Genomic DNA, 16,690 nt, shown 5'->3' on the forward strand with positions numbered 1-16,690 from the left:
GGCATGAGGGCACAAGGTGGTAGGAGAGTGCGGGGGAGGGCTAAGGCACTGTCGGATCCTAGTGCACATCAGGATTCATCAGCCTGTATGATTCCACTATTTTCCCCTCTACAGATTTATACCTGTCTCACTACTATGTCCACCTGTGGAATGCCATCTATGTATACCCCACCAAACGTGGTGAGGATCAACCCAATTCCCTTTAATATTACCGTCCACGGACCAATATGGGCATCCAGAAGATATGAAGGCCCTCTGAGAAACAACCCTGCCCAGAGATATGGAGCAGTCTCTGCTTTTGGCCTTTTTCATCCTTTATCTAACGGTCAGTCGTCATCACTGATGCAACCAAACTCCTTTATTTACAGTTCCAGAACTAGCTCTCATCTCCTCTGGTGACAAGTGCTGTGCTGCGTGCAGGATGAGCCGGTCCCTCTTTGACAAGCATATGTCATTCACTCTTTGCTATCCCTCAAATTCTGTTGAAAGTGCATTCAGGTTGCCTTGACAGAATAAGCAAAAAGGTCAAGGGTGTAGCAACTGGGGGGGGGAATGAGGTCATTTCCCCCCAATGATAATTCTACCCCCCAGTGAAATTTTCCTTCAGTCCCCAAATTTCTAGCATTGCAGTAACTTAAAAGTTCAGCTGAGCTTTTGGAAATACAGTTTAGCCATCCAAAGAGAGGGTCAGGGCAACGTTACCAAGTGAATGTGACCGCATCAAATACAAGAGTTAAGGGTTTGAGTGAAGTGAACAGAAGTCTTGGTGGATGGGAGAGGGAGCTGGCAAACCTAAGAGTTTGCAATTGGAGGAAGGGAAGGCAGGAAGGACAGTATTGCTGTGCACTGTAGAGCGTGTCCCCCTCTTCTGTAGTGCTCAGCCTGTAGGTGGTGGTCTTATTCATTCATTTGACGGGTGTGCCTAGGCTTTGGGGCTTAAGACTGTACAGCAGCCTAGCCTAGTATTCTATACTAGAACAGAATGTCAAACCACATTGATCCGTTGAGTGCCACCTTACAGAATACTAGCAGGAATCTCTTTCTAGAAGAAAGGTTGGGTGAGAATTGCTCGAGATAGAAGTGATTTTAGGAAAGAGAGTGTTGAGAGTTCAACACTAAAAGGGTAAAGTCATCGTGTCTGATCATAGTGTAAGGTCCCAAAGTCCAATTCCAGCATCCTCTTCAAAAGAATTAAACATCTGGGTTGAACTCTCCCTCCTCAGATATTAAGACCTGAACTGAGTTTTGTCGAATTATTTCCCCTCATTGTCAAGGTATCTCTCAGGACTGTTGTTGAAATTGGATCAAGGCATCACCATTTCTAGAAAGAGATTCCTGCTAGTATTCTGTAAGGTGGCACTCAACGGATCAATGTGGTTTGACATTCTGTTCTAGTATAGAATCCAATTTCATCTGGAACATCCTGCAACTAGGAATCCCCCACAAAACATCAAAGATGGTTCAACAGAGCAAAGAATGTGTTATGGTGTGTGTGACAGAGCTGCTCAATTTTTTATTTTTTTAAAAATCTATCCAATAAACAGAGTGCAATGCATAATGTTTTTTTGTTCTTTTTTATAAAAACAGTTCAAACATCTTAAATGTATCATTTTCATCATGATTTCAAATTAATGGGGGGAAACCATGGTGTTCTGACGTTTCCCCTCATATTGGAGTTTTTGAGAATGGGCTTTAAGCGCAAGATGAGATGATGGTTTGTTACAAACGGAACTTGGACTTTCTCATGAGCACAGCATCTGCTGCTACAGCCCTTCTCCTTCCCCTCCTCACACTCTTCCTTTTATACATTCAGCCATTTTAAACATTCAGCAAATCATCTTGCATTCTACTGCCCATTCACTCCCCCTCCTCTTTCACTACTTACCATGTATTTTCTAAACAACCAATACTTACCATATATACAGTAATATAGGAACATCACATTTCCCCCCCCTTAAACAACGGCAGAGTATTATTCCTGTTCCAGGATTTATACGTCGCGTTAACAAATACAAGTCACTATGGGGAAAATGTCTTTCTTTGTTCCTCCGTCTGGTCATGTCACTGCAGTCCCAGCCATTTGCCTGGAAAGTCCATCAGCCAGTACATTGTCCTTGCCTTTTATGAACTGGAAGTCCACTTGATAGTCCTGTAGGGCCCAGGACCACCTCTGCAGCATAGTGTTATGGTTTTTCATAGTCTGCAACCATAACAAGGCCCGATGATCCGTAGTCACTGTGAATCTTCGTCCCCACACGTATGGGCGCAACTTGTTCAGTCCCCACACGACCGCTAGGCACTCCTTCTGGACCGACGAATAGTTTTTCTCCCTCGGCGTCAGCTTGCGACTCAGGTACGCCACTGGATGTCTGGTGCCTTCTCTCTCCTGTAGCAAGACGACTCCCAGCGCCAGGTCCGACGCATCTGTAGCCACGATGAATGGTTTCTCATAGTCTGGTGCTATTAATATGGGTCCTTGGCACAAGGCTTGCTTCAGTAGATCAAAAGCCTTCTGACATTCATCCATCCATACCACACGCTCAGAACACTTCTTCTTTGTTAATTCATGCAAGGGGGTTGCTATTTCCCCAAAATTTCTCACAAACTTCCTATAAAATCCAGCCACACCCAGAAATGCCCTTCCTTGTTTTTTGGTTAAGGGGATCGGCCACGTTTGTATTGCCTCCACCTTGCTCCATAAGGGGGTGATTTTCCCACTCCCCACCTTATGTCCTAAATAGATTACTTCCTTTAGTCCAAACTGGCATTTCTTAGCTTTTATTCTGAGGCCTGCTTTTCTTAAGGCCTCCAATACTGTTGTCAGGTGTTGGACATGCTCAGGCACCGACTTGCTAAAAATGGCCACGTCATCAATATAGGCCACTGCAAAATCTGACATGCCTCGCAACACAGTATTGATTAGCCTCTGAAATGAACTTGGTGAGTTCCTTAGTCCCATGGGTAAGGTCACAAACTCATATAACCCATCTGGTGTACTGAAGGCAGTTTTGGCTCTGGATTGCTCATCTAGTTCCATTTGCCAAAATCCTTTACAGAGATCTAGTGTAGAGATAATGGTTGCTGCCCCCAATAACTCTAACATTGCGTCTACCCTAGGCATAGGATACGCATCTGGGACAGTAATTTTATTGATTAGCCGATAATCAATGCAAAACCTTGTCGTTCTATCTTTTTTCGGAACCAGGACAATACTTGAGGCCCAGGGACTGATGGATTCCCTGATCACTCCTAATCCCAGCATATCTTCCACCTCCTTTTTGATCTCATTCAAAACTTTCCCATTCACACGGTACGGAACAGATCTGATTGGGGCATGATCTCCAGTATCAATGGAATGTATAACTATACTGGTTCGGCCAGGTTTGTTGCTAAAAAGATTCCTATAGGTTTTCAAAACTCTCAGAATCTCTTCTTTTACTTCCTCCTTCACCTCCTCTGACCATTCCACTTGATCTACCCCTCCTTTGTCCTTCCTTTCCTGTACCAAATCTGGAAGTTCAGGCCCACTTCCCTCAGGGAATAAGGTAACTTGCAACACCTGTACATCACTGGTATGGTAAGGCTTCAACATATTTACATGAACCACTTTGCTTTTGTTTAATTGGTCTGTGGTGATTACATACATCACTGTGTCAGGCCTTTCTCTGATGGTATATGGTCCTTCCCAGTTAGCCTGTAATTTGTCATGTTTCCTGGGTATGAACGCCATAACCATATCTCCCACATCATACACATGTTCCCTGGCTGTTCTGTCATACCAGTAACTTTGCTTCTGCTGAGCTTGACTGAGATTCTCTTTCACCACTTCCATCATTTGTTTCACTGGTTCACATTCATCCTTTCTCTCAGCAGGCATCCACAGTCTATATAAAATCCCATTCTCACACACAACTTGATTCCTCAGTTTGTCAGTGAAAGGAATCTGTTGGGTCAGAGCTTGTTCCTTTATTTGATTCAAACTGATATCTTTATGCAGCTTTTCCCTGAATTGCTCTGCTTCTTTCTTATCAGAGACCACTTGATACAGTTTGTCTCCTTCAGCAGGCCTGCTAGTGGTTGCTATGGTGACCTGAGGCTGGTTAACAGATTCCACCCTGTTTGTTTCAGCCCCCCTTAATATGGCTTCTTTTTCTCTGCCAATTTGCTGTCTGGTCACTACATAGATCTTTCCTTGGGCGCCCATTACATCTCTTCACAGTATTACTGGTTTTTGTTGCTGGGCATTAATGCCTACTTTATATCGGCCCTCTCGGCCTCTCCAAGTCATTTCCACCAGGGCCACAGGCAAACTTTCTGGTTGACCCCTCACTCCTTGGATAGTCACTGTTTCCTGAGGTAATATTACCTCAGATTTTATTAAATCTGGCCTCAGTAATGTCTGAGCGGCACCAGTATCAAGCAATGCCCAATAATTTGCCCCTTGTACACTCACTTCCTCTCTCAGACTTGAATCAAGGTCTGTTACTCCTGTCCAGTTTATCTGGCAGAACTGAACCTTTTTCGCTGTTTCTAAAGCCTTGGGCTCTATTTTCACTGCCCTTCTCTGAGCAGGATTACTAATGGGGTTGGCAACCTCACATTGAAAACGTAGGTGCCCCGGTCTACCACATTTGTAGCATAATTTCTCCTCACTTTTAGGGTACACAGATCCACTCTGGGGTGTCCTGTGCCCTTCAGATTTTACTGGAGGACTCACTCGCTGTGGTACCACATCCCTTCTGCCACCATTATATGGTCTGGGTTTAAACTCTCTTGATGTTTTCCCAACCCAGCCAGTTCTGTTGGAGGCGAAGTGATCCGCCATCTCTGCGGCCTCCTGCACCGATGTAGGGGAACGGTCTTTGACCAGGAGCCTTATTTCGGGTGGCAATTGATGGTACAACTGATCCAATATCATGAGGTTTTTCACCTCCTCCACAGACTGAGCTTTTGCACTTGTCAGCCATTTCCCAAATATGTCCATCAGTTTTGCCCCCAGCTCCACGAAAGACCTCCCTGTCTGTATCTGGCAGTTTCTGAAAAGCTTTCTAAAATAATCAGGCCCCAGTCTGAATCTTTTAAACACTGCTTCTTTGAATTCAGCATATGTTACTGGCCTGTCTGAGGGGAAGTACTGATATACCTCTGCCAATTCCCCTTTAATCAAATTTGATAAATACTGCATGTATTTATCTTCAGGTAGCCCCCACAACTGAGCTGCCTTTTCAAAGGTTGTGAGATAAATTTGAGGATCTTGACCAGGCTCATACACAGCAAAGTCCTTTGGAGTAATTTTTATTTTTGCTCCATTTCTGTCTTTCCTTGTCTCCTCAGAGTGAAATTTCTCTCTATCCAATTTTAATTTTTCTGCCTGTAATTCCGCATTCACTCTCATTCTCTCAGTTTCCATCCTCAATCTCTCAATTTCCAACTCCCTCTGCTTGTCTTTTTCCTCAGCTTCCATCCTCAATCTCTCAGCTTCCAACTCCCTCTGCTTGTCTTTTTCCTCAGCCTCCATCCTCAATCTCTCAGCTTCCAACTCCCTCTGCTTGTCTTTTTCCTCAGCCTCCCTCCTCAATCTCTCAGTTTCCAACTCATGTTCCCATCTCAACTTTTCTCTCAAATACTCTATATAAGCGGGATTGCTTGAGTATCCTTGTGAGGTCGCTTCCCTGACAGGTTGTTTTTGCTGGGCAGTTGCAAATCCTATAAGTCCTACCCTCAATTCATCTACCCCTTTACCCTTGTGAGGTAAATTGAATGTTATGCACTTCTCCACCAGCTCCTCTCTTTTCATTTTTATGTATTCAGCCATGGTCACTCACTCTTTGCCACACACTCTTTGCCAGTCACTCTCACAAGTAATCTTGTTTTTTTATTTCTGTTTGCCACACCACTGTTAGGGATTCTCCAGTATTCGTATCTCACTGCTACAGCCAACACCTGTGACGTATTCTCCTGTGTTCGTATCCCACCTCTGCCACCACGTGTGGCGTCCTTCCCTGGCTCTCCCTGTCAGGTTCCTACCTGCGCGTGGCTACTGCCTGTCACTAGGCACCACCAGGGACTCCACCAGTCCGGACTGTCCTTTTTTATTTTTTCTCTCCCCGCTCTAGCACAGATCTCAACAGATCCCCCTGCTAGGCAACCACCAGTCACGTCCTAATACTAGTATTCCCAGAGACTCTGAATACTGGTATTGTTATTCTCTTCATCGCTGCCACCATTTGTTACAGTTCCCCTTCAGCCTTGGTCATTACCTTACCCTCCCTTCTGGTCTGTGAAACCCCAGCCAAGGATCAGGCTTTTGGTAAACCAAATTAAGTATTTATTAAAGATAACAAAGCTAACAAGATTAACAAGATTTCTTCTTAAGGCACATAAGCATATGGTTTTACTCAATACTAATCCGAACTCCACCTCCCTCCTTCTTCACTCTCTCCTGGCAAAACAACTCTCTCAAACCCCACCAAGCAACCCACTCAGTTCTCTTCTCCCCCCCCAATTCCACTCACACTCTTCCTTTTATACATTCAGCCATTTTAAACATTCAGCCAATCATCTCGCATTCTACTGCCCATTCACTCCCCCTCCTCTTTCACTACTTACCATGTATTTTCTAAACAACCAACACTTACCATATATACAGTAATATAGGAACATCACAGGGAACACCCCCAACAATTCCTACTTTTAAAAAAGAAAATTGCAACACCCTCGCTGCCCAAGAGTGGGTGGCCAGGACTCTGAACTTCTTAAAGAAAAAGTGAGTGGGGTGGCACAGTAACTCAAACAATAGCCCAGGTATGATTCTCCCTGCTGGTCCAAAGAGGTTCTCACCTGCTCCTCCTGATGGAAGAAATGTCTGCAGACTTCTGTGAGGCGTCCTTTCCTGGCACTCCCTGTCAGGTTCCTACCTGCTCGTGGTTACTGCCTGTCACTAGGCACCACCAGGGACTCCACCAGTCCAGACCGTCCTTTTTTATGGTTTCTCTCTCCGCTCTAGCAGAGACCTCACCAAATCCCCCTGCTAGGCAGCACCACCAGTCACGTTCTATAACCCATATCCCCAGAGACTCTGCCTGAGTCTCTCTCAATCAGGTTACCTCTGTGACTGCGTGCTCAAGCTGTCCCACTCCCTTTGTATCAATGCAGATACATCTATTTCTGGTTTGCTCTGAATACTTGTGGTGTTATTCTTCCCTTCCCCGCTGCCACCATTTGTTACCCTTCAGCCTTGGTATTTACCTTACCCTCCCTTCTGGTCTGTGAAACCCCAGCCAAGGATCAGGCCTTTGGTAAACCAAAAGTATTTATTAAATAACAAAGATAACAAAGATTACTTTAAAAGGCACTTAAGCATATGGTTACATCTATTCCTGAGGTACTGGTCTTAGTATTAATCCGAACTCCACACTCTCCTCTCATAAACCCACCAACGTCCACTCTCTCCAGCAATCCACTAACTTCCACCTCACATCCACTGTCCACAAACGTCCACCCAACTTCCACCCAGATTTACCTGACATCCTTCCATTTATACTCTCAGCCATTTTAAAACATTCAGCCAATCATCCAGCATTCTACTGCCCATTCACTCCCCCCTCCTCTTTCATTCTACTACCATGTATCTCCTATTCAAACAGCACTTACCATATATACACTAATATAGAGGAACATCACATTCCCCCCCCCTTAAAACAACGGCAGAGTATTATTCCTGTTCCAGGATTTATACGTTGCGTTACCAATATAACAAGTCTATGGGGAAAATGTCTTTTTTGTTCCTTCGTCTGGGTCACGTCACTGCAGTCCCGGCCACTTGCCTGGAAAGTCCATCGGCCAGTACATTGTCCTTGCCTTTTATGAACTGGAAGTCCACTTGGTAGTCTTGTAGGGCCCAAGACCACCTCTGCAGCATAGTGTTATGGTTTTTCATAGTCTGTAACCATAACAAGGCCCGATGATCCATTGTTACTGTGAATCTTCGTCCCCACACGTATGGGCGCAACTTGTTCAGTCCCCACACGACCGCTAGGCACTCCTTTTGGACCGACGAATAATTCTTCTCCCTTGGCGTCAGCTTGCGACTCAGATACGCCACTGGATGTCTGGTGCCTTCTCTCTCCTGCAGCAAGACGACTCCCAGCGCGAGGTCTGACGCATCTGTAGCCATGATGAATGGTTGCTCATAGTCTGGTGCTATTAATATGGGTCCTTGGCACAAGGCTTGCTTCAGCAGATCAAAAGCCTTCTGACATTCATCCGTCCATACCACACGCTCAGAACACTTTTTCTTTGTCAATTCATGCAAGGGGGTTGCGATTTCCCCAAAATCTTTCACAAACTTTCTATAAAACCCAGCCACACCTAGAAATGCCCTAACTTGTTTTTTGGTTAAGGGGATAGGCCACACTTGTATTGCCTCCACCTTGCTCCATATTGACCTGCAGAAGTGCTGGTACAGCACCTCCCCAGATCCCCTCCTTGTATCCCCTCCTTTATGAAATTCGCCCAATCCACCCACCCTTGGGGTCCAGCTCCTGCTGAGGCTTTCTAGGGTCTCCAGTTAGCAGGGTCAGAAAGGATTTTTTCCTCTCGCATGGGGAGGGTTGTTCCTCCTTTCCCTCAGTGAACAGCTAGAACTATTACACATTACTTATAATTTTTCACAACTTTTGGAAGGAGTGGAAATGGCATTGGACAGGAGAATTAACATCACCTTGGAGGGCAGTTCATAGTATGGGCTTCTCTTGGTGACCCGATCTGAAGCCAACTAACCTCAGTTGATAGCGTGGCTCCAGATGACTGGAAAGCACCAGACTGGATCCATTTTACTCTTGCCAACTGCCCAGGTTCCCTCAATAGTCATTCTGAGGCAGTTGTCAATCAACAGACAGGTGGTTGAAGGAGACTTCGACCCTATGTCCAGTGCCATGCCGGCACAAATTAGTTGTGGTATTTCATAAGGTTGCATCCTGTTTCAACCCACACCTGTCTTTGGGTCTGCTGTTTTCCAAACCTGCCCCCCAGAGGGCAGCACAAGGCATATACCCCACAAATATGTTGGCAACCACAAGTCAGCCTTGGGACACATGATGTTCCATTTGATGAATCTTATATTCTTTGTGTGGGATCCCTAGGTGCAGAATGTTCCAGACGAAATTGGATTGTATTCTAGAACAGAATGTCAAAGCACATTCATCCATTGAGGACTAGCTTACAGAATATTAGAGGGAATCTCTTTCTAGAAATCGTGATGGCTCAATTCAATTTCAGCAACAATCCTGACAGGTACCTTGACACTGAAGGGAAATAATTGGGCTAAGCGCAGCTCAGGTCATAATAACTGAGGAAGGAGAGTTCAACCCAGATTTTTAATCCTTTTGAAAAGGATGCTGGAATTGAACTTTGAGACCTTATTCAAACAGTGACCAATCACTAAGACTTTACCTTTTTAGTGCTGAACTCCAAAAACTGTATCTTTCCTAAAATCACTTCTATCTTGAGCAATCCTCACCCAACCGGAATCTAAACCTGATTGCCCCAAAGGAGTAAAACATAAGAGGACCACAACAGATCATTTGGATGCAGATAGATGAGGTTTATTGTAGGGGAAAGAGGAGTGCAGGGAAGCCTTTCCATGTTGAGCAGCTTCAGAAAGGTGAACAATACATTTTGTGCAGAAGAGTGAAATGACAGATGAATGAGGAGTAAAATGAGACAAGGCATAAGTACACAGAGAATGACAGCTTCTCAGGAAAATGGAAGCATCATAAATCTTGCAGTCCTGAGGAATATTCAGAGATGCATCAAAGAATGAGCAGTGAATTTGGGATCCCTTGAATGTTGTTCAAAGTGCCTTCAGGTTGCCTTGAAAGAAAGGAAGAAAAAACTCCATATCTAAGAGAATTGGAGGGAAACCTAACTGAAGCTTTGAGCAGGCAGGTGTAGGTATGAGTGTCAGAGGTGATGAGCAATCATGGATCCAGTGTGCTCTTGTTTCTCTGGATGGAGAGGCTCAACATGTCTGACACCAAAACCCATACAATCATCTGCTGTTAAACCATTTTGTGCAATCTGAGTGCCATTTTGTTCCATTCCTGTGATGATCATGCCCCCATTCAATGAAGGGGCCAGCTTATCCTGCACGCAGCGCAGGACCTGTCACCAGAGGAGATGTGAGCTTATTCCAGGATTACAAAAAAAGGAGTTTGGTTGCACCATGGGTGGCAAATGAATTTCAGATGAAGGATGAGGAACACTATGGCCTGAGAACCCTCCATATCTCTGGGCAGGATTGTTACTCAGGAGGAATAGGGATCTCCCAACATCCAAAATTGATACAGGGACTGCAACAGACAGGGGAGGATGTGGGGGTGGTGGGTAGAGATGAGGAATATAAAAATGAAAGGGTGTTCACAATGGCCACGACTAGAGCATTTCCCTCACTCCAATGTTGATAGATGACCTTCCAGTCCAGAAGGAATCTGTGGGGAAAACAGAGTGGAATCATTTAGGCTGATTAATGTTTCTGTGCACTTGAATACTAGTTTACTTGTTAATTGTTTATTTGTTAAATTTACATCCTGCCCTTCCTCCCAGATAGAGCCCAGGGCTGCAAGCAAAACACTAAAAGCACCCTAAGACATCTTCATAACAAGCAAAAAAACTTTAAAACATATTAAAACAACATCTCTTTAAGAATACATTAAAATGAAACAGCTTTAAAAAGTACTAAAAAAGCAGATACGAGAAATAATCTCTTAGCAAGGCTGGGAACTTGGTAGATTGCAGGAGTTTATCCGTAGCTGCAGCCGCTCATGTAACAGGCATCCCAGCATGCAGTGCATCCCTGCCCTTTAGTTGAGTGGGTTTTGTTTTTTTTGCCTGCTGAATGTTGTACCGGTATTCCGGCATCGGTGCTGATACCAGCAACATTTCCCACACATACCCCTGTCTTGATACAACTAAAACAATGTAAAAAGTCAGTTCCTAAAGGGAGAGGGCTTTCATGGTGACAGGACGAGATCTTAGACCTCCTACACAGTGAGGAACAGTGTGCATAGATGAGGGACAAAAATAAGATGTGTGAAAGACAGTTGCGCAAAATGCCGGTATATCAGCTGAAAAAGCTGCTGTTCCTTAACGCAACGGGTAGTGCAGTGTGAAAGGGATTTTAGAAATTGGGACAGAAGCGCTACCTTTTAAATCCGTTAAACTAACGCAATCAGCCCCATGTGTGAAAGCAGCCTAGGATACCGTGTCTACGTAAGAGGCTTGTTGAAAGAGGAAGGTCTTCAGTAGGCACCAAAAAGATAACAGACATGGCATCTGTCTAACATTTAAGGGGAGGGTCGGTGCCACCACACTAAAAGTCAGCTCCCTATGTTGTGCGGAACAGACAGCAGCAAGGGGCAAGGCAAGATTATAAAGGATGAAGGAGCTCTTTGGCATTCACTGGATGGGGGTGTGGTGTGGTGGGGAGCAAGGAGGTAGACTGGTAAAGCACTGGAGCCTCTCTTTTCCTTCCTGTGCAAGGGTGCGAAGTATCACAGGAGTGGAATCTGGTGAAATTTCAGTGTGAGACCTGCACCGATACTCCTGGAGGGAAAAATGTAACACTTTGCGAGTCTGTACAACAGTATTCCTATGTGATGATGAAGCATTTGATGTGAAATGTGTGTTTTTTTCTATTAAGATCATGCCTCAGACATGTTTGCTATGTATATTTTTCCCCAGTAAAGCCAAGTTGCACATTGGTTGGGAACACTCTTCCATAAGTTGTTTGTACCTGTTTCCAATGTTGCGTGGCAACCATGCGGACAACCGCAGAAAAAGTCACAACATGGATTCAAATTAGAACTAGAAGTGGACTAGATCAGGCATGGTTCAGCACCCGTCTCCTTTGTCGACTGCTCCTGTAATAAGAGCAGGGTGATCTGGTCTCTCTTTTGAATGGCAGCACAATCCTCACAGGAAAGGGGGGGATTGTACTTAAAATGCATAAAATGGATTAATGGCTGATTAATGTATGGACCCAAAGATCAGAAATGCCTCTCTATCCAGACAAGCCAGAACTGACCGGATCAATGATTTCTCAGCACCTCTGACAGTCATGCCAAGACCTACCTGCTCAAGGCTCCTTATAGTTTCCCTTCCATCTTTCTTAGACCTGCACCTTTTCCAGGAGTGTAGCAAGACCATTTTCATTGGGTGAGCAGAGACAAAAAACGGGGGCGGGCAGAAGGGTTGGCCCATCGGTCACTATAAAAGAGGAAAAAGCTTTTTTGGGGAAAAGCTGTTCATAGACAATGAGAAAAATACACCCCTGATTTAAGCACTACGACTTGTGAAGTTTACAAAAAAGCAAATCAACTTACCAATTTTATCCTCACCTGCCCAAAGAAGTTTCTATTTGGTGAATTGGTTGAATTGGTTGAAGTTTAAACAGTTGTTATATTTTAATAAATATAACATTGTTCCATCTTTGTCACGAGTCTTCTTTTGGTGTGGTGGCAATTTCTGTTTGGCAGAAAAGCCCTGAGCCAGCCTGCTAACGCTGCCTCTGATGGCAATGCCACACACCCTAAACCTCACACACCCTATTTCGGTAGTACATAAGTTCGCATGAGATGTTAGATAAGATTAATTGTTTATGATGATTATTTGCATAGTTGGTAGCAGGTCAAAAACTGTAGGAACTAAGGCTCTAGCCATATTATACGTTTCAAAACCACTTTGAAATAGAACCAGCCTGAAAGGATGGAAAGGGGATATTTTTAACTGCTTTAACAAACTAAGGAAGAAATGCCTCCCAGACATTTGTGCTTGCACACACACACAATATGCCAGCTCCCCATTGCCTGGGCTAAGTTAGTAAGATCTCATTAGGCTTCCTGGGACAAACAGCTCACTCACCTGAGCACTACAGAAGAGGGGGACACGCTCTACAGTGCACAGCAATACTGTCCTTCCTGCCTTCCCTTCCTCCAATTGCAAACTCTTAGGTTTGCCAGCTCCCTCTCCCATCCACCAAAACTTCTGTTCACTTCACTCAAACCCTTAACTCTTGTATTTGATGCGGTCACATTCACTTGGTAACGTTGCCCTGACCCTCTCTTTGGATGGCTAAACTGTATTTCCAAAAGCTCAGCTGAACTTTTAAGTTACTGCAATGCTAGAAATTTGGGGACTGAAGGAAAATTTCACTGGGGGGTAGAATTATCATTGGGGGATATGACCTCATTCCCCCCCCCCCCAGTTGCTACACCCTTGACCTTTTTGCTTTTTCTGTCAAGGCAACCTGAATGCACTTTCAACAGAATTTGAGGGATAGCAAAAGTGAATGACATATGCTTGTCAAAGAGGGACCGGCTCATCCTGCACGCAGCACAGCACTTGTCACCAGAGGAGATGGTAAATAAAGGAGTTTGGTTGCATCAGTGATGACGACTGACCGTTAGATAAAGGATGAAAAAGGCCAAAAGCAGAGACTGCTCCATATCTCTGGGCAGGGTTGTTTCTCAGAGGGCCTTCATATCTTCTGGATGCCCATATTGGTCCGTGGACGGTAATATTAAAGGGAATTGGGTTGATCCTCACCACGTTTGGTGGGGTATACATAGATGGCATTCCACAGGTGGACATAGTAGTGAGACAGGTATAAATCTGTAGAGGGGAAAATAGTGGAATCATACAGGCTGATGAATCCTGATGTGCACTAGGATCCGACAGTGCCTTAGCCCTCCCCCGCACTCTCCTACCACCTTGTGCCCTCATGCCCTACTTTTTTTTGAGGGGAAGGGATGTTTACAACATTTTCATTTCTGATGCTCAGTCGTTTGGCATGTTGTGCAGTGTTAGGGTTCCTTTGCTCAGATAAGTGTTAAGTTTTGGTCCTCTGAGTTTCTCATTTTTCCAACCTTACATTTAGTTCTCAACATTTTTGCAGCAATTTTTCATTTCTTAAAAAGAAAAGTCCTCATGGAAATTCTCCTGTATATTATGGCAAGGGGAGAGGGTACAGTACATACCTGCCTCACAACACACATGCTCCAATGGTGATTTCTACTGCTCCTCTTTCCATTCACCTTGGGCATGCCTACGAACTCACTTCTCTTCCTCTGATTTTCTTGCTTCCCTCCACCTACCCTTTGGCCAGTTCCCTCCCCTCCAGCGCCTGCTCTGGAAATCCGCATTCTCCGGAAGCCGATTCAGAAATGACTTTTTGCAGAACCATTGGCTGTGTGTTCATCAGCTGTGGCTAATAATGTGAATCTCATCTGGTGTTCATTGTAGCTGCAAGAACACGGTGTCTAAATGTCCCTATATTAAATTCAATGGAGCTTACTCCAGGGTTGAATGGGTTTCAGATTGCATCTTGAGGCAGTGTACAAAGCCGTCTGCTTAATATTGGAAGGGGAGGGAGAGATCAAACAGCTCAATTGTGCTAAATATTGAAACGCCTTTTCTAAGATACGATTAGATGTATTGCCTTCAGAAGTTATGGATGGTCGACTACTTACAATACCTTATAAAGAACGTGTATGTCTTTGCGGCGAAGATGCAGTGGAGAACAATGTACACATATTTCTCCACTGCCCTCTCTACAAGATTTTAAGACAAGAAATTATTACTCCTTTGTTAGCGATCATTCCTTATAAATCTGAATCTGATCAGATGGAATATCTCCTTGGGGATACGTCCTCTAAAATAACGAACCAAGTAGCAAAATTTAGTGTAGCCGTACAAAACTTACGATCTGATATCATAAAAACCTTTCTCACTGAAAACGAAAAATCATAATCTGATATATTGGTTGATATTTAGTGTTAAATATGGTGATTCCTTAATAAATAATAGAGCTCCACATAATAGGTTATAGTTAATCCTTGGATGTTATGTTATTCTATGGACTTTAGAAATAAAATCTATTGTTTGGAACTCAATGTTATCTCTGAAGAAATTAATGAAGATTCTAGAGATAAAGTTATCAATGGCATGGATAATCTTCTGGACTGGAATGATGTGATGGAGCCCAATATAGAGAAAATTTATGGAATTAACTGCAGCCATGTAACAATGGAAAAACTTTCAAGAGATGACCCAGTGTATTTTGAAAAAAAGAACAGAGATATGATTTTACAGCAGTATTTCAGCAACCTATTCAGAATGGATGGCAAGAAAATATTTGGGATAGAGGTAATTCCCATCAGACTCTTACTATATGACTATGGCTTTGACAGCAAGATTATTATGGAATACTGATAATGGAAGATTGGATATTGAAATTACTGGACTTAACAAGACTACTGAAGATGGAAGATGGAAAATGGAATTAATAGGGATAATAGAACAATGGCTACTGAAATTACTGAACCTAACAGATTCTGATGTGATGGATTAATTGAAATGTTTATTTTGACTATGGTTATGACAATAAGATTATCATAATTAGTAATGAGATGGATTAATTGATATGCTTATCTGGAAAAAAAAATTGATAGATATATATCTTAAAGAATTGAAACCTCTCTTTGACTTTTTGTGGAAAGAATAAAGTAATGTTTATGAGATTTGATGATTAAGTAAGATAACTATTGGAGGAAAGTGATTTTATAATATGACTTAAGAGACAGGATTGTTATATATTATAGACTTATAACTGATCTGATCTTTGACAAATGGGAAGTCAATATTTTACTCTTTATTTTTTATTTTTATTTTTATTTTTATTTTTTATTTTTATTTTTGTTTAACTATTTTTGATTTTGTTTTTTGTCTTTGAATGTTTTATGATTTCGTCTTGTATGTTTTATGAAAATTTGAATAAAAATTATTGAAAAAAAAAAATAAATAAATCTGAATCTGATCAGATGGAATATCTCCTTGGGGATACGTCCTCTAAAATAACGAACCAAGTAGCAAAATTTAGTGTAGCCGTACAAAACTTACGATCTGATATCATAAAAACCTTTCTCACTGAAAACGAAAAATCATAATCTGATATATTGGTTGATATTTAGTGTTAAATATGGTGATTCCTTAATAAATAATAGAGCTCCACATAATAGGTTATAGTTAATCCTTGGATGTTATGTTATGTTATTTAATGATTAATAAACAAATTAATAAATGGTTATTAATACAGTTACTTAAGGTTTAACTTTGATTTTATAGAAACCAATTAACAAATCAAAGTCTTTTAATGTTTTATACCTTTTTAATCATTAATGTTCAAATTTAAAACTGTGTATTAACTAAAATGCCATATAGCATATTGCTACATGTATGTTTTATTTTACTATGTTTTAAGCTGACCTATTGGTCGAATAAAGAATGAATGAATGAATGAATGAACCATCAACTAAAAAACCAAAAAACCTATATCAGATTAAAACTCAAGGTACCACTGTAGATGTCATTCTAATGGCATCTGCTAAACATTTTGCAGGCACTTCTGACACCTCTCCTCTTGGTCTGCAACACAAAAAGACACATACAAGTTAGTTGAAGGCCCTGGGAAAGATGACAACAATGGAGTAATCAGCTCACTTCTCAAAACTTTCTAGGAAGAGCAGAATAGCATTGCATGGGCTCCTGTTTCAACACTACCATCTCCACATAGGCATACACAATTTTGCACTGGAATTCTTTTAAAATGCCCTTTTACTATGGCTGACGGTAG

The sequence above is a fragment of the Rhineura floridana genome, chromosome 3 (assembly GCF_030035675.1).
Source record: "Rhineura floridana isolate rRhiFlo1 chromosome 3, rRhiFlo1.hap2, whole genome shotgun sequence".
NCBI classification, from domain to species: Eukaryota; Metazoa; Chordata; class Lepidosauria; order Squamata; family Rhineuridae; genus Rhineura; species Rhineura floridana.